Source organism: Callospermophilus lateralis, chromosome 15 (genome assembly GCF_048772815.1).
Source record: "Callospermophilus lateralis isolate mCalLat2 chromosome 15, mCalLat2.hap1, whole genome shotgun sequence".
In the NCBI taxonomy this organism is placed as follows: domain Eukaryota; kingdom Metazoa; phylum Chordata; class Mammalia; order Rodentia; family Sciuridae; genus Callospermophilus; species Callospermophilus lateralis.
In genome coordinates, this window is record NC_135319.1 from 26,966,033 (window position 1) to 26,988,894 (window position 22,862).

The following is a 22,862-nucleotide window of genomic DNA, read 5'->3' on the forward strand; positions in this document are numbered from 1 at the left end:
CTGACAGTTCTGTTACATATTGACCAGAACATTTTGTGAAATGTTTTGTAGTAATGGAGGAAACAAAACAGAGATGATACTTTTATAAAAAATCAACAGCATATTTTCTTGAATATATAGGTATACATTAAAAAATTAAAGAGATGAAAGATCATTTTCCATTCAAAACAGGACAAACTTAAAAGTCTAATTGTTCTTTGTAAAAAAGAAAAATATTTTGTGTATATTATCCTTACTTCACTTTCAAATGATCAATAATTGTTATCTGCCCTGATAAAGGAGTAAGTGAAAAATTTGAGCTTCCTATCTAATTTGACTAAAATTAATTTTGGCTCACTAAGAATACCTGTTTTGTAACTTCTCAAAGCTTAAAGTCAATTAAGAAACTCTTTGGAGAAAAGCCCTTATTCAGCTGATTCTGTAAATACAATGTAGATTTCAAGTTTGTACAGATAATTAGGGCTAAAATTTAGAAGTCCATATGGAGCTCCACTGCTGGGCATCTTGTTCAGAGCAAATTAAAACTACTGATTTTTTTTAGTAGAATTCATAATTTCATCACATTTTCACAGGCATTTGTTTAAGTTTTCCTTCTTTTCCTGTATCCCCTCATTTGTGTTCAAATACCAAGTAGGTATTTGACACATAGTAGGTACTCCTTGTAGATAACATAAATGATTCTGATAAAAACTGAACCACATATTTTAAATGGTCATTATACAAAGTAACTAACTTACTAATTAATGTATTTACAGGTAATTTATGATATGAGAATTAATGACTTATTTTTAAAAAGTATATTTCTACTTATAGACAAGATGATTGGATCATGTGTTTTACTCCTCTGTGCTAATCTCTATCTTTTAATAGTGGCTTTAGAGCACTTACACTTAATGTAAGAATTAATATTTTACATAATATGCCATTTTTGGTTTCTAATTAATTTGATTTCTCCATTTTTATAGACCTTCCTATAGCCGTTCTTTTAGGGTAAGTCTTCTAGTGGTATAGTCTTATGAAAATGTCTTGATTTCCTCTTCATTATTTTTTCCTAAGTATTTATCTGGGCTGGGGATGTAGCTCAAGTGGTAGTGCACTCACCTGGCATGTGTGGGGCCTGGGTTGGATCCTCAGCACCACATACAAACAAAGAAGTTGTTGTGTCCGCTGAGAACTGAAAAATAAATATTAAAAAAATCTCTCTCTCTCCACCCCTCCCCCTCTCTCCCTCTCTCTTTAAAAAAAAGTATTTATCTGGTATTTATCTGATTTTTTTTTAGTTGAACACAATACCTTTATTTTGTTTACTTATTTTTTATGTGGTGCTGAGAATAGAATCCAGGGTCTCACGTGAGCTTGCTACCACTGAGCTACAACCCCAGCCCCTCCTCTTCATTGTTAATGGAACATTCTCACTGGATGTAGATTTCAGGGTTAACAGCTCTTTTCTTCAGCACTTGAGCAATGTGTTACTTACCTCTTCTTTCATGATTTTGATGAGAAATCTATTGTCATTCCAATTATTTTTCTCCTATAGATTAGATATCATTTCCCACTCTCTGATTTCAAGATATTTACTTGGTCTTTAGTGTTCAGAACTCTGACTATGATGGCTTTGGTGTGGATTTCTTCGAGTGTATTCTGTTGGTGTTTTACTCAGCTTCTTAAATATGTAGGTGTATGTCTTTTGCCAAATTTGAGAACTTGTTAGCTATTATCTCTCTCTCTCTCTCTCTCTCTCTCTCTCTCTCTCTCTCTCTGGCTATTATTTCCTTGAATTCCTATCAGCTTGCTTCTATCTTCTCCTCTCTGGACTCTGAGGATTGCAGTATTAGATCTTTCCCTTGTCATCCTACAACTCCTGAAAGCCCTGTTCACTTTGTTGTGGTTGTTCTGCTTTACCCATGGAATTAAGGTTGGGTACCTTCTATTTCTTTAAGTTTCTTATGTTTTCTCTGTCCTTTGTCTATTCTTTGCATTTTGCTGGTGAAGCCACCCACTGGTTTTGATTATAATTATTATTACTATCATGATTATTGTATTTTTTCATTTTAAATTTTCATTTTATTTTCTTGTGTATGTGTCTTTTTTGCAGACAATTTTGGGGGTTTTTGCCATTATTTCTTCTTTATAAAGATTATTTGAAGCATTGAAGCATGTTTATATTGGTCATGGAAATGTTTTTATTATGGTTGCTTTAGTAATATGTTTATCACACTAGTGTTGAATCTATTGATTTTCTTTTCTCATTATTATCAAAATTTTTCTGTTTCATGTTATGAAGAATGATTTTTTTAGAAGAAAAGTTTGATATGTTTTAAGATTCTAAGACTAATTTAAGAGTCATGTTTTAGCCTGCCTCATTTGAAACCCTGCTGGAAAGGGAACTGTATATACTGTCTCTTAGGGCCATTGAGGTGGAAGTACAAATTACAAATCAACCTCCATTTATACCTGCAGGAGGGTCTCTGTGTTATTCTGAATAATGGAGGTGAAACTCCAGGCTTCCCAGTAAGATTTTGCCCTTGCTAGCAAGAAGAGGATGCCCCATTGCTGTTTCCCACTGGTCTTCAATTGACACCATGTGGAGCCTATGTGGACTTTTCATTGCTGGATGGTGGTGAAAGTTCTAACTTTTCATTAGATCTCTTATGACATCATCCCAGTGTAGCACTTTGTTAAACCAAGCTGGAAATAGAAGTTCAGGACAACATTTGGTTTTCTTGGGTATGAGAACTTGTTATAGCCCTGTGGGGATAGAAATTCTTGATATTTAATAGATCTTTTCTGAGAACCAGACTGGCAGGGAGTTTGAAGCATCTCATTATAGCCTCAGGGTGAAATCTAGACTTCTACTAAGGCTTGACTCTTTGAAATTTGGGGTGGAGACCCTGTTTTCCTGCATGAGTTGAGTGGACAGCTATTGCCTAAAAGATTTTCTTCTTACTAGATTGTCCTTCTCCTAGAACTTTGGCTCAGATATCAGCTACTCTTGGGGTATTTATTTACTTTTATTTATTTCTGTATCCATTTACATTTCTAGGCTGGCATCTTCAGCAGAACCCAGTCTGAAATGTATCAGGAAAAAATGAAAACCCAGGGAATTTACTAATGTGTTGTTCCTAAAGTTCAAAGACACATCCCTAGTTCATTTTTTTCTCTTCCACTTTCAGAGATCTCATGTCTTTTTTATTGATTTTTTTTACATATGACAGTGAAATGCATTACAATTCATATTACACATACAGAGTGTCGCGACCCCTTGCCCGCAAGGAAGACGCAACTCAGGAATCTTCTTTCAGCAGTTTATTCAGGCCCTTGATATTTCTTCTAATTCCTGGTCGGATGCCCCTCCCAGCCTTAATAAAGCATCCCAAGCCCCAATGCGAAGCTGCCACATGGAACTTTCTCACAGGGTGCTGAAAAACCATGCACCAACTCTCCCAAACAAGGAGTTGTTTGTCACAGACCACAGTGGAGCCAGCGCCATCCTGCAATGGCGACCATAATCTGCAGAAGCGGCTCACCACAGTTCCCCCCTTCTGATTTCTGATAACAATACAGGCGAGAGTAGAGGTCCTATCCCACTGTGCAGAAGTGGCTGCATAGTATGGCTCAGTCCTAAGGAGGGCCCTTCCCCAGATCTGAAGCCATATCAGCCGATGCCTTTTTTCGTGGGGCGGGGCGTGGACATCAAACCCGCATGCAATAGGACATGCTCTCCTTGAGGTCCACTTCAAGGATCACTCAAGTGCAGTGCCTTGCCTCGCATCCTGTATCGTGACGAAGGTGGACGAAGGGGGACAGCTGAGGCTGAACTGTGGCTGTACACAACGACAAACGAGTTGACAGCACCCTGAAAGAAAGGCACGGACTTCAAGACGATAGAGAAGCATTAGTGTGGAAACCCACCTGCGTGCAATGGCAGCGAGACCGGCAGAGTGCAAGGGCTTTCCAACACTAAGAAAATAACGAGGGGGGGATCCAACATGGCGGCCAGCGAGGAAGCTGCACTTTCAATATCTCCACATTAACGGGATCAGAAACACCAATTAAAACAGCTACATTCTACCTACTGAGGATCTTCTAGCAAAATTCCGTTGAAAGGAGACCTGCCGAGAATTAGTAAGTTTATTAGACGTGACAGTTTGCCCCAGACAAGTGAAACTTGACCGGCAGCGCGGGCTCAGAGTCCTATCCTGCGGCCACCCGCCGCTTCTGCAAGCGGCAGGCGGCCCAGAGCAGCGCGGCAGAAGGGTCCCCGCCCAGCCAGCAGACAGCTCCCGCCATCCCGGCTACCCTGGCAGCCCTGCTTTCGCTCGGCGAACAGCCACCCCACCCGGCTGGTTCTTAGCCACGCGGCTGCAGTCACCCGGCTTTACAAGAGGCCCCCGGCGGCCCTGCTCGGCGAGAAGGGTCCCCGCCCGGCCGGCAGACAGCTCCCGCCATTCCACTCTTGTTCTGCAAACAGCCACCCCGCCCGCTTGGTTCTTAGCCACGCGGCTGCAGCCACCCGGCTTTACAAGCACCCCCGGCGGCCCTGCTCGGCGAGAAGGGTCCCCGCCCTGCCGGCAGACAGCTCCCGCCATTGCGCTCTTGTTCTGCAAACAGCCACCCCGCCCGCCTGGTTCTTAGCCACGAGGCTGCAGCCGCCCGGCTTTACAAGCGCCCCCGGTGACCCTGCTCGGCGAGAAGGGTCCCTGCCCGGCCGACAGACAGCTTCCGCCATCCCGGCTACCCTGGCGGTCCCGCTCTTGCCCTGCAAACAGCCACCCCGCCCGCCTGGGTCTTAGCCACGTGGCTGCAGCCACCTGGCTTTGCAAGCGCCCCCGGCGGCCCTGCTCGGCGAGAAGGGTCCCCGCCCTGCCGGCAGACAGCTCCCGCCATTCCGCTCTTGCTCTGCAAACAGCCACCCTGCCCGCCTGGTTCTTAGCCACGAGGCTGCAGCCGCCCGGCTTTAAAAGCGCCCCCGGCGGCCCTGCTCAGTGAGAAGGGTCCCTGCCCGGCCAACAGACAGTTTCCGCCATCCCGGCTACCCTGGCGGTCCCGCTCTTGCCCTGCAAACAGCCACCCCGCCCGCCTGGGTCTTAGCCACGTGGCTGCAGCCACCTGGCTTTGCAAGCGCCCCCGGTGGCCCTGCTCGGCGAGAAGGGTCCCCGCCCTGCCGGCAGACAGCTCCCGCCATTCCGCTCTTGCTCTGCAAACAGCCACCCCGCCCACCTGGTTCTTAGCCACGAGGCTGCAGCCGCCCGGCTTTACAAGCGCCCCCAGCGGCCCTGCTCGTCGAGAAGGGTCCCTGCCCGGCCGGCAGACAGCTCCCACCATCCCGGCACTCCTGGCAGCCCGCCCGCTCTGCGAAGGGTCACCCCGCCCGGCTCTTAGCCACGCGGGCGCCATCTGCCTGGCTCTGTGGGCGCCCCCGGCGGCCCAGCGCAGCCAGAAGGGTCCCTGCCTGGCCCGACAGAAGGCACGTGCCCTTCTGGCTCTGCTAACGGCCCTGCCCACCCGGGAAAGGGCTCCCCCCCTTGAGAGGATGGGAAGGAAATCTAACCAAGCCTCTATGAATTAGCGAACTGGGATCTAAAACCAGAGATTGTGTCAGACCAGAGACAAGCCAGTTCCACCTCTCCCTTCGGTCACTCCTGCAAGGAGCCAGGGGCCCGCCATAGCAGAGAGGGGAAGTCACCAAAGATCGGCCAAAGAGATTCCTTCCCAGCGGATTCTAAATTAGCAGGAGCGGCGAGGGAGCCGGCCGGAGCTGGCGGGAACCTCGGCAGCGGCACGGGAACTGGCGGGAGCTGAGGCGGCGCTGACGCAGGAGCCGGCGGGAGCCTCGCGGCGCGGGTCTCCCAGCTACAGCTCCCACCAGTGCTGACAACTGAGGTCTCTTGCACCAGATACGGGGGCGTGGCTACCAGAAGTTTCACCAAGCAGAAAGAAACGCGATCAGTATGAAAAGACAAGGAAAGAAAGGACCACAAGCAATGCAGGTCAACTCAACTTTAGAAGAGGTAATATCTGCAGCAGATGGAATGTCAGATAAAGAATTCAGGATATACATGCTTCAGATGATCTGGAGTCTCAAGGAAGACATTAGACAGCAAAATCAGACAATGAAAGACCACTTCGACCACTTTGACAATAAATTACATAAACAAATCCAAGAAGCAAAAGATCAATTATACAGGGAGATAGAGGTTATAAAAAACAAACAAACAGAAATCCTGGAAATGCAGGAAACAATAAACCAACTTAAAAACTCAATTGAGAATACTACCAGCAGAGTAGAACACTTAGAAGATAGAACATCAGACAATGAAGACAAAGTATTTCAACTGGAGAAGAACATAGACAGCTCAGCAAAGCTGTTAAGAAACCATGAGCAGAACATTCAAGAAATATGGGATAACATAAAGAGACCCAACTTAAGGGTCATGGGGATACAGGAAGGTATTGAGGTCCAAACCAAAGGAATGAGCAATCTATTCAACGAAATAATACGAGAAAACTTCCCAGACTTGAAGAATGAGACAGAATCCCAAATCCTAGAAGCCTACAGGACGCCGAATGTGCAAAATCATAAGAGATCCACACCTAGACACATTATAATGAAGATGCCCAACATACAGAATAAGGAGAGAATTTTAAAAGCTACAAGAGAAAGGAAGCAGATTACATTTAGGGGTAAACCAATCAGGATAACAGCTGATCTTTCAACACAGACTCTGAAAGCTAGAAGATCCTGGAATAACATATTTCAAACACTGAAAGAAAAGGGGTTCCAACCAAGAATTGTGTATCCAGCGAAATTAAGCTTCAGGATGGAAGATGAAATTAAAACCTTCCATGATAAACAAAAGTTAAAAGAATTTGCAGCTAGAAAACCAGCTCTTCAAAACATCCTTGGCAAAATATTACAGGAAGAGGAAATGGAAAATATCAATGAAAACCAACAGCGGGAGGTAGTACAGTAAAGGTGGGGGGGAATAATCAAAGAGGAAAACAAACCATGTTTAGTAACATAAATAAACAAATATGGCTGGAAGAACAACCCATATCTCAATAATAACTCTAAATGTTAATGGCTTAAACTCACCAATTAAGAGACACAGGCTAGCAGAATGGATCACTAAACAAGACCCAACAATATGCTGCCTTCAGGAGACGCATTTGATAGGAAAAGACATACATAGACTGAAGGTGAAAGGTTGGGAAAAATCATATCACTCATATGGACTTCGGAAACAAGCAGGAGTGTCCATACTCATTTCAAATAAAATAGATTTCAAGCCAAAGTTAATCAAAAGGGATGAAGAGGGACACTACATACTTCTCAAGGGAACCATACACCAACAAGACATAACAATCATAAATATATATGCCCCAAACAATGGTGCAGCTATGTTCATCAAACAAACTCTTCTCAAGTTCAAGAGTCTAATAGACCACCATACAATAATCATGGGAGACTTCAACACACCTCTCTCACCACTGGACAGATCTTCCAAACAAAAGTTGAATAAGGAAACTATAGAGCTCAATAACACAATTAATAACCTAGACTTAATTGACATATATAGAATATACCACCCAACATCAAGCAGTTACACTTTTTTCTCAGCAGCACATGGATCCTTCTCAAAAATAGATCATATATTATGTCACAGGGCAACTATTAGACAATATAAAGGAGTAGAGATAATACCATGCATATTATCTGATCATAATGGAATGAAATTGAAAATCAATGATAAAAGAAGTAAGGAAAAATCATGCATCACTTGGAGAATGAACAATAGGTTACTGAATGATCAATGGGTTATAGAAGACATCAAGGAGGAAATTAAAAAATTCTTAGAGATAAATGAAAACACAGACACAACATATCGGAATCTATGGGACACATTGAAAGCAGTTCTAAGAGGAAAATTTATTGCTTGGAGTTCATTCCTTAAAAAAAGAAAAAACCAACAAATAAATGATCTAATACTTCAACTCAAAATCCTAGAAAAAGAAGAGCAAAACAACAGCAAAAGAAGTAGAAGACAAGAAATAATTAAAATCAGAGCTGAAATTAATGAAATCGAAACGAAAGAAACAATTGAAAAAATTGACAAAACTAAAAGTTGGTTCTTTGAAAAAATAAATAAAATCGACAGACCCTTAGCCACGCTAACAAAGAGAAGAAGAGAGAGAACTCAAATTACCAGCATACGGGATGAAAAAGGCAATATCACAACAGACACTTCAGAAATACAGAAGATTATCAGAAATTATTTTGAATCCTTATACTCCAATAAAATAGAAGATAGTGAAGGCATCGATAAATTTCTTAAGTCATATGATTTGCCCAGATTGAGTCAGGAGGATATTGACAACCTAAACAGACCAATATCAATTGAGGAAATAGAAGATACCATCAAAAGACTACCAACTAAGAAAAGCCCAGGACCGGATGGGTATACAGCAGAGTTTTTCAAAACCTTTAAAGAGGAATTAACACCAATACTTTTCAAGCTATTTCAGGAAATAGAAAAAGAGGGAGAACTTCCAAATTCATTCTATGAGGCCAACATCACCCTGATTCCTAAACCAGACAAAGACACTTCAAAGAAAGAAAACTACAGACCAATATCTCTAATGAACCTAGATTCAAAAATCCTCAATAAACTTCTGGCGAACCGGATACAAAAACATATCAAAAAAATTGTGCACCATGATCAGGTAGGATTTATCCCGGGGATGCAAGGTTGGTTCAATATACGGAAATCAATAAATGTTATTCACCACATCAACAGGCTTAAAAATAAGAACCATATGGTCATCTCGATAGATGCGGAAAAAGCATTCGACAAAGTACAGCATCCCTTTATGTTCAAAACTCTAGAAAAACTAGGGATAACAGGAACATACCTCAACATTGTAAAAGCAATCTATGCTAAGCCTCAGGCTAGCATCATTCTGAATGGAGAAAAACTGAAGGCATTCCCTCTAAAATCTGGAACAAGACAGGGATGCCCTCTCTCACCACTTCTGTTCAACATAGTTCTTGAATCACTGGCCAGAGCAATTAGACAGACGAAAGAAATTAAAGGCATAAAAATAGGAAAAGAAGAACTCAAATTATCACTATTTGCAGATGACATGATTCTATACCTAGCAGACCCAAAAGGGTCTACAAAGAAACTATTAGAGCTAATAAATGAATTCAGCAAAGTGGCAGGCTATAAAATCAACACGCATAAATCAAAGGCATTCCTGTATATCAGCAACAAATCCTCTGAAATGGAAATGAGGACAACCACCCCATTCACAATATCCTCAAAGAAAATAAAATACTTGGGAATCAACCTAACAAAAGAGGTGAAAGACTTATACAATGAAAACTACAGAACCCTAAAGAGAGAAATAGAAGAAGATCTTAGAAGATGGAAAAATATACCCTGTTCATGGATAGGTAGAAGTAACATCATCAAAATGGCGATATTACCAAAAGTTCTCTATAGGTTTAATGCAATGCCAATCAAAATCCCAACGGCATTTCTTGTAGAAATAGAGAAAGCAATCATGAAATTCATATGGAAAAATAAAAGACCCAGAATAGCAAAAACAATTCTAAGCAGGAAATGTGAATCAGGCGGTATAGCTATACCAGACTTCAAACTATACTACAGAGCAATAGTAACAAAAACAGCATGGTACTGGTACCAAAACAGGCAGGTGGACCAATGGTACAGAATAGAGGACACAGAAACCAATCCACAAAACTACAACTATCTTATATTTGATAAAGGGGCTAAAAGCATGAAATAGAAGAAGGATAGCATCTTCAACAAATGGTGTTGGGAAAACTGGAAATCCATATGCAACAAAATGAAACTGAATCCCTTTCTCTCGCCATGCACAAAAGTTAACTCAAAGTGGATCAAGGAACTTGATATCAAATCAGAGACATGGCGTCTGATAGAAGAAAAAGTTGGCTATGATCTACATACTGTGGGGTCGGGCTCCAAATTCCTCAATAGGACACCCATAGCACAACAGTTAATAACTAGAATCAACAAATGGGACTTACTCAAACTAAAAAGTTTTTTCTCAGCAAAAGAAACAATAAGAGAGGTAAATAGGGAGCCTACGTCCTGGGAACAAATCTTTACTCCTCACACTTCAGACAGAGCCCTAATATCCAGAATATACAAAGAACTAAAAAAATTAGACAATGAGATAATGAATAACCCAATCAACAAATGGGCCAAGGACCTGAACAGAAATTTCTCAGAGGAGGACATACAATCAATCAACAAGTATATGAAAAAATGCTCACCATCTCTAGCAGTCAGAGAAATGCAAATCAAAACCATCCTAAGATACCATCTCACTCCAGTAAGATTGGCAGCCATTAGGAAGTCAAACAGCAACAAGTGCTGGCGAGGATGTGGGGAAAAGGGTACTCTTGTACATTGCTGGTGGGACTGCAAATTGGTGCGGCCAATTTGGAAAGCAGTATGGAGATTTCTTGGAAAGCTCGGAATGGAACCACCATTTGATCCAGCTATTCCACTACTCGGTCTATTCCCTAAAGACCTAAAAAGAGCACACTATAGGGACACTGCTACATCCATGTTCATAGCAGCACAATTCACAATAGCAAGACTGTGGAACCAACCTAGATGCCCTTCAATAGACGAATGGATAAAAAAAAATGTGGCATTTATACACAATGGAGTATTACTCTGCATTAAGAAATGACAAAATCATAGAATTTGGAGGGAAATGGATGGCATTAGAGCAGATTATGCTAAGTGAAGCTAGCCAATCCCTTAAAAACAAATGCCAAATGTCTTCTTTGATATAAGGAGAGTAACTAAGAACAGAGTAGGGAAGAAGAGCATGAGAAGAAGATTAACATTAAACAGGGATGAGAGGTGGGAGGGAAAGGGAGAGAGAAGGGAAATTGCATGTAAATGGAAGGAGACCCTCAGGGGTATACAAAATTACATACAAGAGGAAGTGAGGGGAAAGGAGGGAAAATATAAGGGGGAGAAATGAATTACAGTAGAGGGGGTAGAGAGAGAAGAGGGGAGGGGAGGGGGGAGGGGGGATAGTAGAGGATAGGAAAGGCAGCAGAATACAACAGACTCCAGAATGGCAATATGTAAATCAATGGTTGTGCAACTGAAGTGATTCTGCAATCTGTATATGGGGTAAAAATGGGAGTTCATATCCCACTTGAATCAAAGTGTGAAATATGATATATCAAGAACTATGTAATGTTTTGAACAACCTACAATAAAAATTAATAAAAAAAAAAAAAAAAGAAAATAACGAGGAAAGACATGCCAATCCCAGTGCAATGTTATAATAACTTGGGGTGCAACGACCATGTCAAAGATTTACTGTTTAAGATGCGCAAGCCAGACTTGAGGTGAATTGCCATTTTCTAAAGCTGCAAGAGCTTGGATGATCATAGCCTTATCATGAGCATTGCGGGCCTTGAGGCGACAGAGAAACCACAAACAGAGAAACATACCGAAGCAACACATTGCACCAAAAATGCCTACCCCCACCCACTCTTTAAAAAAGGAAAAAGCAGAAGATATCCAATCGGTGAATTGACCCAAAGTCACAGGATCAACACGGGTGTTATTCAAGACAGCTATCTGGGTTAGTTGAGACTGGATCATGTCTTCCGCTTCCATGGACCAATTTCCAGCCAAATATTCACCAATGATGCGGGAAGCATTCCTGTAATCATTAAATCTGACAGAGGTTATGCATAAATGTGCATGTTGGTCAACACAACCCAAAAGCACTAAGTCAGCCAATTCTTCTACCTGAGCTTGGAGTAAATCTATTCTTTGGTTGGCAGCTAAAATCCCTGACAAAATATGTTGATTAATTGTATTTTGAGATTCAAGTATAGTGGAAGTTTGTTGGACAACTTGATTAATGGTGGCAGCAGTTTGTACTTGATTTGCCATAGCCACTCTGGCCGTAACCGCTGCAGCAGCAGATACCGCCACGGCTGTCACTATAGCCGCTGTGATTCCAAAATCTCTGCGGACTCTAAGTAGCTCAACAATAGGGAATTTATCAGGATCCGCAGTGACCGGGATTGGGACGAAAGTTGGAATTTTCATAACCACTGCTACAGTCCAGGAACCATTCCAACACTCAGATAAGAGACAGGTAGTATGAGAACAATCCAGCATCCCCGACGAGGTGGCCTTAGCCAAAAGGAATAAGAAGGGGGATTGGACACAGACCATTGCAGGAGGCAATGTGGCATTATACAACAGAGAGTTGAATGAAACAGATGTAAGTCTATTACCTCGTTCACTTTCCCTAACAGTACCAGAAACATTAGCCAGCCAACTTTTGGCTCCTACCAACTGAGCCAGTGCAGAAATATCGGCTGAAGCCCCCTTTTCATTGGAAATCAGCCATTGAAACCAGGACCAACCTACTCCTGTAGAGGAGCTGGCACTATTGTTAAAGTTATAAACATACCTCTTAAGAGAGGGGGAAAGGGAGAAACATTTAGCAACTTGATGTTTCTCCCAAGAATGATCCTGACAAGGCGTAAATGTTGGGGGGAAACCAAGATTAGGGGAACAGTAAGGAGAGGCCTTGAAATGAGTGGCATCATGAATACTACTAGAAGAAGGAGGCACTGGGATTAGTACCTCGGAGATAATAGCCAAGGTAGTTATATTAAGAGCAGAGCTGCTGTTTGCAGGGGTCCATGAGCCTGATTGCTTCCCCGAAGCTACCTTGCTCAATACAGCACTGATAATGCTTCCTGAGACCTGATTGGACCGCAATGGGTCCTCCCAGTTAGTCAAATTTTTGGTCTTAAGGCTAATGCAATTAGCGTTTCTAAGGCTGAAACAAAAAACTCCTGTGAGATTAACTTGAGATTGATTAAAAATTCTCTCCATGTCCCCTCTAGGAGAGGCACAGGGAGCAGACATCTCACATGAGGTAGAAAAAAGAGTGGGGAGGACACTAGAATTACCATGAACCGGCATCGGCATTGGCCATGCCCATGCCACTGCCCACCACCGCATTGGTGTCGCCTGTGCCATCGGCACCAGCACCAGAGCCAGAGCACTTAGCAGAATGAAGATCCTCATCACAGGATTGTTGTGGTATCTCTTGTTGCTGGTCAGTTGATGTCAAGACTCTTCTTGTCAAGCGTTCAGGGACCCACAACGGTTCCGTACGATCCTGGGGAAAAACACATACAGATCCTCGTGCCCATGTCAGCACGGGGTCAGGGTCGTTCCATTGGCCCGTAAGAACATCCTTCCACTTAACATAGCCAATCACAGAGGGCTGAGGGGACACATGTCTATCGGCCGCAGAGCGACCATGAATATCCAAATTCAAAAAATTAATGGTAAAGAGAGCTAAGGACAGGCGTTCTTTAGGAGCGTGTTTAGCTCCTATTCCCCCTTTTTGTTTTTGTAAAGTTTTTTTTAAGGTGCGATGAGCACGCTCAACAATGCCTTGTCCTTGAGGATTATAAGGCAAACCATGAGTAAGTTGCACTCCCATAGTAGAACAAAAAGCTGTAAATTGTCTGCCAGTATAAGCCGGTCCATTATCAGTCTTAAGGGATGCAGGTGCACCCCATGCTGCCCATGCCTCTAAACAGTGAGTAATGACATTACGTGCCTTTTCTCCTGATAAAGCAGAAGCATGGATAATTCCAGAGCACGTATCAATGGAAACATGCACATACTTAAGGTTACCAAAGTCAGGTATATGTGTCACATCCATTTGCCAAACAACCAATGGCTTTAATCCCCGTGGGTTTACTCCATAATTAGGGGGATGAAGAAATGTGACACAATGGGGACATTGCAATACTATCTGCCGAGCATCCGCTCTTGAAATGGAAAAATGCCTGCGCAGCGTTAATGCATTAACATGGAAGTTTTGGTGAAACAACTTAGCCCCCTCTAAGGAGGAAGCCAAGCATATCAATTGACCTCTAGTGGCTAAGTCTGCACAGGCATTACCCTGGGATAACGGACCAGGAAGAGAGGTGTGAGCCTGGATGTGCATTGGATAAAAAGAAGCAGTGCGGTTAGAGATAAGCTGTTGAAGCTGAGTAAAGTAAGCAGACACATTGTGGGCATCACTAATAGCTCCCACGGCCTCCAGGACTTTTAGTGCTTGTACCACATAGCTGGAGTCCGAAATAAGATTAAAAGGAAAAGAACACTGTTTAAAAACTTCAATAACAATTTGTAGTTCTACCCATTGTGGATTTCCAGGAGCAAATTGATGCTGGATAGGGGGAGACTCATTGATTACATAAGCTCCCATTCCAGACTTGGAACCATCAGTAAAAATGTTAACAGCCCCCGGAATTGGACTGGATGAAGTTACCTTAGGGAAAATGATGGGATGTTCTTTAACAAAATGGAGTAATGGATGAGAAGGGTAGTGATTATCAATCCCCCCTTGAAACGAGCAACACAGAATAGCCCAGTTGTCTAGAGTAGCACATAAAACATTAAGTTGAGCTTTAGTGTAGGGTATGATAAGAGAAGAAGGTGATTGGCCGAAAAATTGAATGCTTTGTTGAATCCCTTTAAGTGCCAACGCTGCAACAGCATCAGGATAATATTCTAAGGATTTTCCTGGGGATACATGTGGGTGGATCCATAGTAAAGGCCCATCTTGCCACAGTACCCCAGTAGGCTGCCGCATAGTGGCAAGCACACATAACTGGAAAGGTTTATCACTCTGGAGCCTGCATAGAGTGGCATGCTGTATAGCTCGTTCTACTTTTATAAGGGCCGCTCTAGCCTCAGTAGTGAGGCTACGAGGGGAAGCAAGATCTGGATCACCCTTAAGAGTATCATACCAAGGCTGGAGCACAATATTAGGAATATGTAAATATCCTCTTATCCAATTAATATCTCCCAGCAATTTTTGAAAATCATTTAGAGTTTGGAGATCTTGAGTCCTGATGGTAATTTTTTGCGGTTTTAATTTGTCATACCCAATTGTCGCTCCCAAATACCTGATAGAATCCCCCGTTTGAACCGTTTCAGGTGCGATGTGCAGTCCATGTTGAGCCAACAGCATCACGAGTTCTTTATAAGCCTCATTAACTGTCTGTTCTAATTTTGTGGCCAATAACACATCATCCATATAATGAATGATCTTGGTGGAGGAATACTTACGTCTGAGAGGTGCGAGTGCCTTCCCCACATACATCTGGCACATCGTGGGACTATTAGCCATCCCCTGCGGCAACACCACCCACTCAAACCTTTGATCTGGTTCCTCGTGATTACACGAGGGAAGGGTGAAAGCAAAACGTTGTGAGTCTTTAGGATGCAAAGGAATGGAAAAGAAACAGTCTTTAATGTCAATAACAATTATATGCCAGCCTTGAGGAACAGAGGAGAGCAGAGGCAGCCCTCTTTGAATGGGCCCCATAAGTTGCATCTGAGCATTAACTGCTCGTAGATCATGCAGTAGGCGCCACTTCCCTGATTTTTTCTTAATGACAAATATGGGAGTATTCCATGGAGAAGTAGAAGGTTGGATGTGACCCAAGTCAAGTTGTTCTTTGACTAGATCATGGGCTGCTGCCAGTTTAGCCGAGGGAAGAGGCCACTGAGGCACCCAAACAGGCTCCTCGGTGAGCCATGTTATGGGTATTTGAGCCCCAGTGGCCCCTAGGAAAAACCCAGACCAAACCTGTTAAGCTTTTGATGACCTTGCACAGGATGCTTACGCCCCTGTAGGTGCCTATTAGGGTCCCCAAAAATCTTTCCAGCGGCATCCATCATCCTTGCTACAAAATCTGAAAAGGGTTCTGTAGGGCCCTGCAGAATCTTAGTCAAGTTACTAGACACCTCTCCTCTATTTGGAAGTGACTTCTATGCCCGAATGCAAATGTTGTTAATTTGATCATATGCCTCAGGAGGGAATCCTGTCTGTTGATTAGCAAATCTGCCTTGTCCCAAAAGCATATCCTTGTCCCAATGGGGGTGTCCCGCCACATAGTTTTGGGTGGCCTGCTTTACCGCGCCCTCTAGCACAAAGGCTCTCCAGTCCAAATATTTGCCTGGAGAAACACAAGCCCGAACAAGGCTAGCCCAATCAGAGGGAGTCATACAGTATCTAGACAGACTCTCCACCTGAGTTAGTGTGAAGGCGGCATCCACCCCATAAGTGCGCACAGACTCCGCCAGGGTCTTCACAATTTTGAAATCTAAGGGCTCATGGAATCTTCCCCTATTGTCATCCTGGAAAACTGGATAAGCAAGACCCATCTCAGCGTTAACAGCCTTCCATGTTTGGGCATGGAAAGCTCTCCTCGAAACACCCCCACCGTACGGCGGCGGATCCGGAGGATCATTTTTCTTGAGCTCCTGTTTATTTTTGTTCCCTTCTCCTATAGTTAGACTCCCTAGCTGACGAGACAGTCTCCCGAGCTCCTCCTCCTCATCCTCCTCCTCTTCTGACCCACTTTTGCATGGGAGTGTGCGCAGCGTACTGAGATCTGGATACAATCGTTTCCTCCCCCGTTTCTCGCTCCGCATACTCCCTTCCTCCTGAAATACCTCACTTCGTGCCAGAGACAATCGCCTCTTCCCCTGTTTCTCGCTCCGCACACTCCCACCCTCCTGAAATACCTCACTGCCTGCCGTTTCTGATCTTTCCTCATGTAATTGCTCTAAAACTTCTTGTCCTTTAGTAAGTGCTTCCTGACATCTGCCATCTGCGAGGCAACTACGGATCATCTTCCAAAGGGGTATCACCCCACCCTCTAATATGCCCTGCTCAGAAGCAAAGTCAAGATCTGTGCCTAACTTATCCCAGCTAGGTATAGTAAGGCTGCCTGAGAACGCAAACCACGGTGCAGCAATATCTGTCTTCTGTAAAAATCTCTGTAAAGTACTACGTTTCACTTCTAGGCCCTTGGAACGTAACAGGTCATCTAGGGCCAGGAGAAGCGGACTTGAAGATACGGCACCCATGACACAACAAAAGACGCACAAAAAACAAAAGTGAAAGTAAAAGCGAAAGTACACAGTGCAGCTGCAATAAGATGTAATGCTCTCTCTGGCTTTACAGAGGAGCTGCCGCTTTGATCGCGGATCCCACTTACCTGGGACTAATCCCCGCTTTGATCGCGGATCCCACTTACCTGGGACTAACCGGTGCAACACCCCTGACTGCTGAAAGTTCTGGTTCCCGGGTTTTCAGCACCACTTGTCGCGACCCCTTGCCTGCAAGGAAGACGCAACTCAGGAATCTTCTTTCAGCAGTTTATTCAGGCCCTTGATATTTCTTCTAATTCCTGGTCGGATGCCCCTCCCAGCCTTAATAAAGCATCCCAAGCCCCAATGCGAAGCTGCCACGTGGAACTTTCTCACAGGGTGCTGAAAAACCATGCACCAACTCTCCCAAACAAGGAGTTGTTTGTCACAGACCACAGTGGAGCCAGCGCCATCCTGCAATGGCGACCATAATCTGCAGAAGCGGCTCACCACAACAGAGCACAGTTTTTCATATCTCTGGTTGTATATATAGTATATTCACATTAATTTATATCTTCATATTTCATTTACTTTGTATAATGATGTTCATTACAATCCACCATAATTTCTAACCCCTTTCCCGCTCCCTTCCACTCCCACCCCTTTCACCTATCTAGAGTTTGTCTGTTCCTCCCATACTCCCCCTCCCTACATCACTGTGAATCTTCCTACTTATATCAGAGAAAACATTCAGCATTTATTCTTTGGAATTGGCTAACTTCACTTAGCATTATCTTCTCCAACACCATCCATTTAACTGCAAATGCCATGATTTTATTTTCTTTTATTGCTGAGTAATATTCCAATGTGTACATATGCCACATTTTTTTAATCCATTCATCTACTGAAAAGCATCTAGGTTGGTTTCACAGTTTAGCTGTTGTGAATTGCACTGCAATAAACATTGATGTGGCTGTGTTCCTGTAGTATGCTGTTTTTAAGTCCCTTGGGTATAGAAAAAGGAGAGGGATAGCTGGGTCAAATGGTTTTCTAAGGAATCTCCATATTGTTTTCCATTTTGGCTGAAACAATTTGCAGCCCCACCAGCAATATATGAGTGTACCTTTTTCTCCCCATTCTTGCCAAAACTTACTGTTGTTTGTCTTCATAATAGCTGCCATCTGACTGGAGTGAGATGATATCTTAGAGTGATTTTGATTTGCATTTCTCTAATTGCTAACAATGATGGACATTTTTTTTCATATATTTGTTGATTGATTGTTTATTATATATTGATTGTATATCCTCTTCTGAGAAGTGTCTGCTCAGATCCTTGGCCTACATATTGATTGGATTATTTGCTTATTTGGTGTTTAGCTTTTTGAGTTCTTTATATACCCTAGAGATTAGTGTTCTATCTGATGTGTGAGGGGTAAAGAATTTCTTGCAATATGTAGGCTCTCTGTTTACCTCACAGATTGTTTCTTTTGCTGAGAAGAAACTGTTTTAGTTTGAATCCATCCCATTTACTGATTCTTGATTTTAATTCTTGCACCACAGGAGTCTTATTAAGGAAGTTGGGGCCTAATCCCACATGATGGAGATTAAGGCCTACTTTTCTTCTATTAGACACAGGGTCTCTGATTTAATTCCTAAGTCCTTGATCCACTTTGAGTTGAGTTCTGTGCATGGTGAGAGATAGGGGGTTTATTTCATTTTGTTGCATACGGAATTTTCAGTTTTGCCAGCATCATTTGTTGAAAAGGTGGTCTTTGCTCCAGTGCATGTTTTTGGCAACTTTGTCTAATATAAGATAGTTGTAATTTTGTGGATTAGTCTCTGTGTTCTCTATTTTGTACCATTGGTCTACCAGTCTGTTTTGGTGCCAATACCATGCTGTTTTTGTTACTATTGCTCTGTAGTTGAAGAACTGGTATAGTGATGCCACCTGCTTCACTCTTCCTGCTAAGGATTGCTTTAGTTATTCTGGGTCTCTTGTTTTTCTAGATGAATTTCATGATTGCTTTTTCTATTTCTCTGAGAAATGCCATTGGGATTTTGACCAGAATTTCATTAAAACTGTATAGTGTTTTTGGAAGCATGGTCATTTTGATAATATTTATTCTGCCTATCCAAGAGCAAGGTAGGTCTTTCCGTCTTCTAAGGTCTTTTTTTTTTTTTTTTTTTGGTTTCTTTCTTTAGGATTCTGTAGTTTTTATTGTATAGATTTTTTTTTATTTCTTTTGGTAAGTTGATTCACAAGTATTTTGTTTTATTTGAGGCTATTGAAAATGGGGTAGTTTTCCACATTTCCCTTTCAGAGGATTTGTCACTGATATACAGAAATGTCTTTGATTTATGGGTGTTGATTTTATATTCTGCTACTTTGCTGAATTCATTTACTAGTTCTAGAAGTTTTCTGGTGGAACTTTTTGGGTCTTCTCGGCATAGAATCATACATCAGCAAATAGTGTTAATTTAAGTTCTTCATTTCCTATGCATATCCCTTTATTTTTTTTCATCTATCTAATTGCTCTGGTCAGTGTTTCAAGAACTATGTTAAATAGAAGTGGTGAAAGAGGGCATCCCTGTCTTGTTTCAGTTTTTAGAGGGAATGCCTTTAATTTTTCTCCATTTAGAATGGTGTTGGCCTGGGACTTAGCATAGGTAGCTTTTAGAATGTTGAGATATGTTTCTGTTATACCTAATTTTTTTGTGTTACTGTATTTTGTCAAATGCTTTTTCTGCATCTGTTGAGATGGTCATATGATTCTTATTTTTGAGCCTATTGATGTGATGCATTACATTTATTGATTTCCATATGTTGAATCAATCTTGCATCCCTGGGATGAATCCCACTTGATCATGGTGTACTTCATAGCTCTCCTGTTTATAATAATGTCTAGGACTTTCAATTGTACTCACCAGAAGGAATAAAGAGAAATCTTTCTACTTTACCTTTCCTTATGTAAAAGTTTTTAAAAATCATATTTAATTGCTTTACACTTTGATTTTCTAGAAATGCTATGACTTTCATCTCTCAGTTGATTAAAAAGTGCTGTAAGGTTTATAAAAATTGCACTTAGAAAGTTTACAAAAATGTACTTAGAAAGTTTATAAAAATTGTACTTAGAAAGGCTCCACCTCAAACTTCAGACAGTCAAACTTTAGTAGAAGTCAACACTTCACCCTGAGTCTGCAATGAAATGTTCCTACCTCCCTGCCAGACTGGTTGTCAGAGAACATCCAGTAGAAATCAAGAACTTCCAACCCCACAAGGTACCAATAAGCCCTCATCCACAAGAAAACCAAATGGAGACTGACTTCCATTTCCATTTTTGGATTAGCAAAGTGCCTTCACCCCACTAGGGTGATGTCACAGGAGGTCTAATGAAAGAATTAGAACTTTATCCTCAGATATCTATCTATCTATCTATCTATCTATCTATCTATCTAGATAGTTATATTGTGATGGAGGCATGATACCAGGGATTGAACTATTGAACTCAGGGGCACTCAACCACTGAGCCACATCCGCAGCCCTATTTTGTATTTTATTTAGAGACAAGGTCTCACTCAATTACTTAGCACCTCGTTTTGCTGAGGCTGGCTTTGAACACACAAGCAGCCTCCCAAGCTGCTGGGATTACAGGTGTGCTCCACCATGCCTGGCAATAGCAATATATTTTTAAAGAGACATGAAATAATTGGAGAAGAAATTACTACTATTTTTTTTTTTTGGTTTTAGATACTACAAGAATCTTTAAGGAATATATTTGTATATCTTAGGAAATATTAAATGTTTTAGTTATTTGAGAGACAGGAAAATACCATATAAAGACAATACTTAAGTAATAAATGAAGGGCAGTTTGAACACTTATTATTGATGAAAATCCATAATGATGATGTTAAAAAACAATTAACAATGTTCCTTTAGGTTGATGCCTTCTATAGTATGCTGAAATAAAGATAGATAAGATACATTTAAACAATTAATTAAAAAGCATTTAAAATTGTATTTTATGTTGCTATAATAGTGGATGTTTATATTGTGAGGGCATTATCAAATTTACTATGAAAATGAATATCCTCAAATAGTCTGTGCTGCTACGAGTAGATCACCAGAAAAATGTTGCTAATTTCATTGCTATTTAAAAAGCCACAGCTACAAATCCTTTATTTTCCTCCCACAGTCTGGCTGGGCACAATTCAGGAGCCACTTGTCAAAAGAAACTAACTTTATTTTTAGAACCACACACACCAAACAAAACAGCTCCTCAGGAAAAAACCCTCAGAGCCCAACTGCCACCACCGGCTTCCCACAAGCCACACTCCCCCACCACCAGCCTCCACACCTCCCACAATCCTCTTCCTCTTGAGGACGATTGGCTGGGTCACATGGGCAGAGCCAAAAAGTCCCCCAATGAGCAGCTCTGTGGCCTGAAACGGCAGGGAAACAGCCCAAAGAGCTTCACCGCAGAGGAGCCAATCAGCTAGATGTTGCTGGGGCCGCTGTGAGCCAATCATCAGCTGGCAGTCTGAAAGTTTGCTGGGACCCCTTCGGCTGTGGCTCTCAACATCTCCCCCTCTCTGTTTAAACAACAAGCATGTGGCTTAGGGACCGTGTCTGCCTTAGTTTGTCCAATAGTACATATGGTCCTTACCCATTATCGGATGAGCTGACCTCAAGGCGTCAGCCTCCTGTCTTAGGTTGGTACCATTGTAATTGGATCTTACCTGTCACTGACTACTAGTCCAGTTAACAGCCACACCTGTGTAGAGGTCTTCGTACCAGCAGGGGGGGGGGTGAGGTTCTTTGCCTCACCTCTGTTGGCCCCTAAATTTTAGCTGAACGATCATGACAAGCAGAAGGGAGGAAGATACACCAAGCCAATTGTTGGCTCCTTTTGGAAAAATTGTACCACCGATGACACCATCATCATAAATACCCCAACACTACCAGAAGTCGCTGCACCAACAGATAGTTCACAATGCATACAAGTGAGTTCACAATGCATACAAGTGATACATAGTCCAGGCAAGTTCTGCAAGCAGTTCAGTGATGGCTATTGCAGAAGCTGTAGATTGGTTTTATCTTTGTCTTCATGCACTGGGATGAAGATAGGAATTCTGGCAATAATGGCTAAAGAAAAAATTATGTAACATTCCAGAAGGCACTAAAAGAAAACAATTTTCTTAATAATTTACATTATCTTTAAGAGAATTATTAAATATAATGAAAAGGAAAGGTAAAAGTAAACAAACAGATCTGTTAACCTCCTTTTTTGTTCACTTATTAAAACAATCCTTAACAGTTGTTTACCTAATTTAAATTAAACCATTTAAATCATGTGAATAAAACAAAATTATTTGGATCCATTTTTTCATGAGCGCTCATCATATATGACATATAGACATACTTACATTCAAACACAAAACACAAGTGTGTACACATAATTCATAGGACACATAACATAATAGTAAAGGCCTTATAACTTTTTACAGGTGAAATCTCCATTGCAATGTTTAAAAACTCTATAGTCAAAAAATAGAACTGATCAGCAAAACATTAACCTAGGTCTGTATGAGCTCAAAAAAACAAAATATGGGAAAGGGCAATAATAAAATAGATATTAAAAAAAGCATTCTGGTTCTGTCACAGATGTAAGAATAACCAAACTGGAGTTCTGGATATCACATCTTCTTTTTGGTCTGTAGAAATCGCTTTAGTTAATCTGTCTGGAATCCAAATCAGCTGCTGTTCTCCCTGTGAAAACACATAAACAGACTCCCGACTCCAGGCAATCACTGGGTCAGGACCTTAGTTAATCTCTCTGGAATCCAAA

The 22,862-nt window shown here is 41.9% G+C and overlaps 1 pseudogene; it reads left to right on the forward strand.

Annotated features, from left to right (window-relative positions):
• Window positions 1–22,862, forward strand: part of LOC143381587 (RNA exonuclease 5-like) — a 109,336-nt pseudogene that overhangs the window by 8,518 nt on the left and 77,956 nt on the right.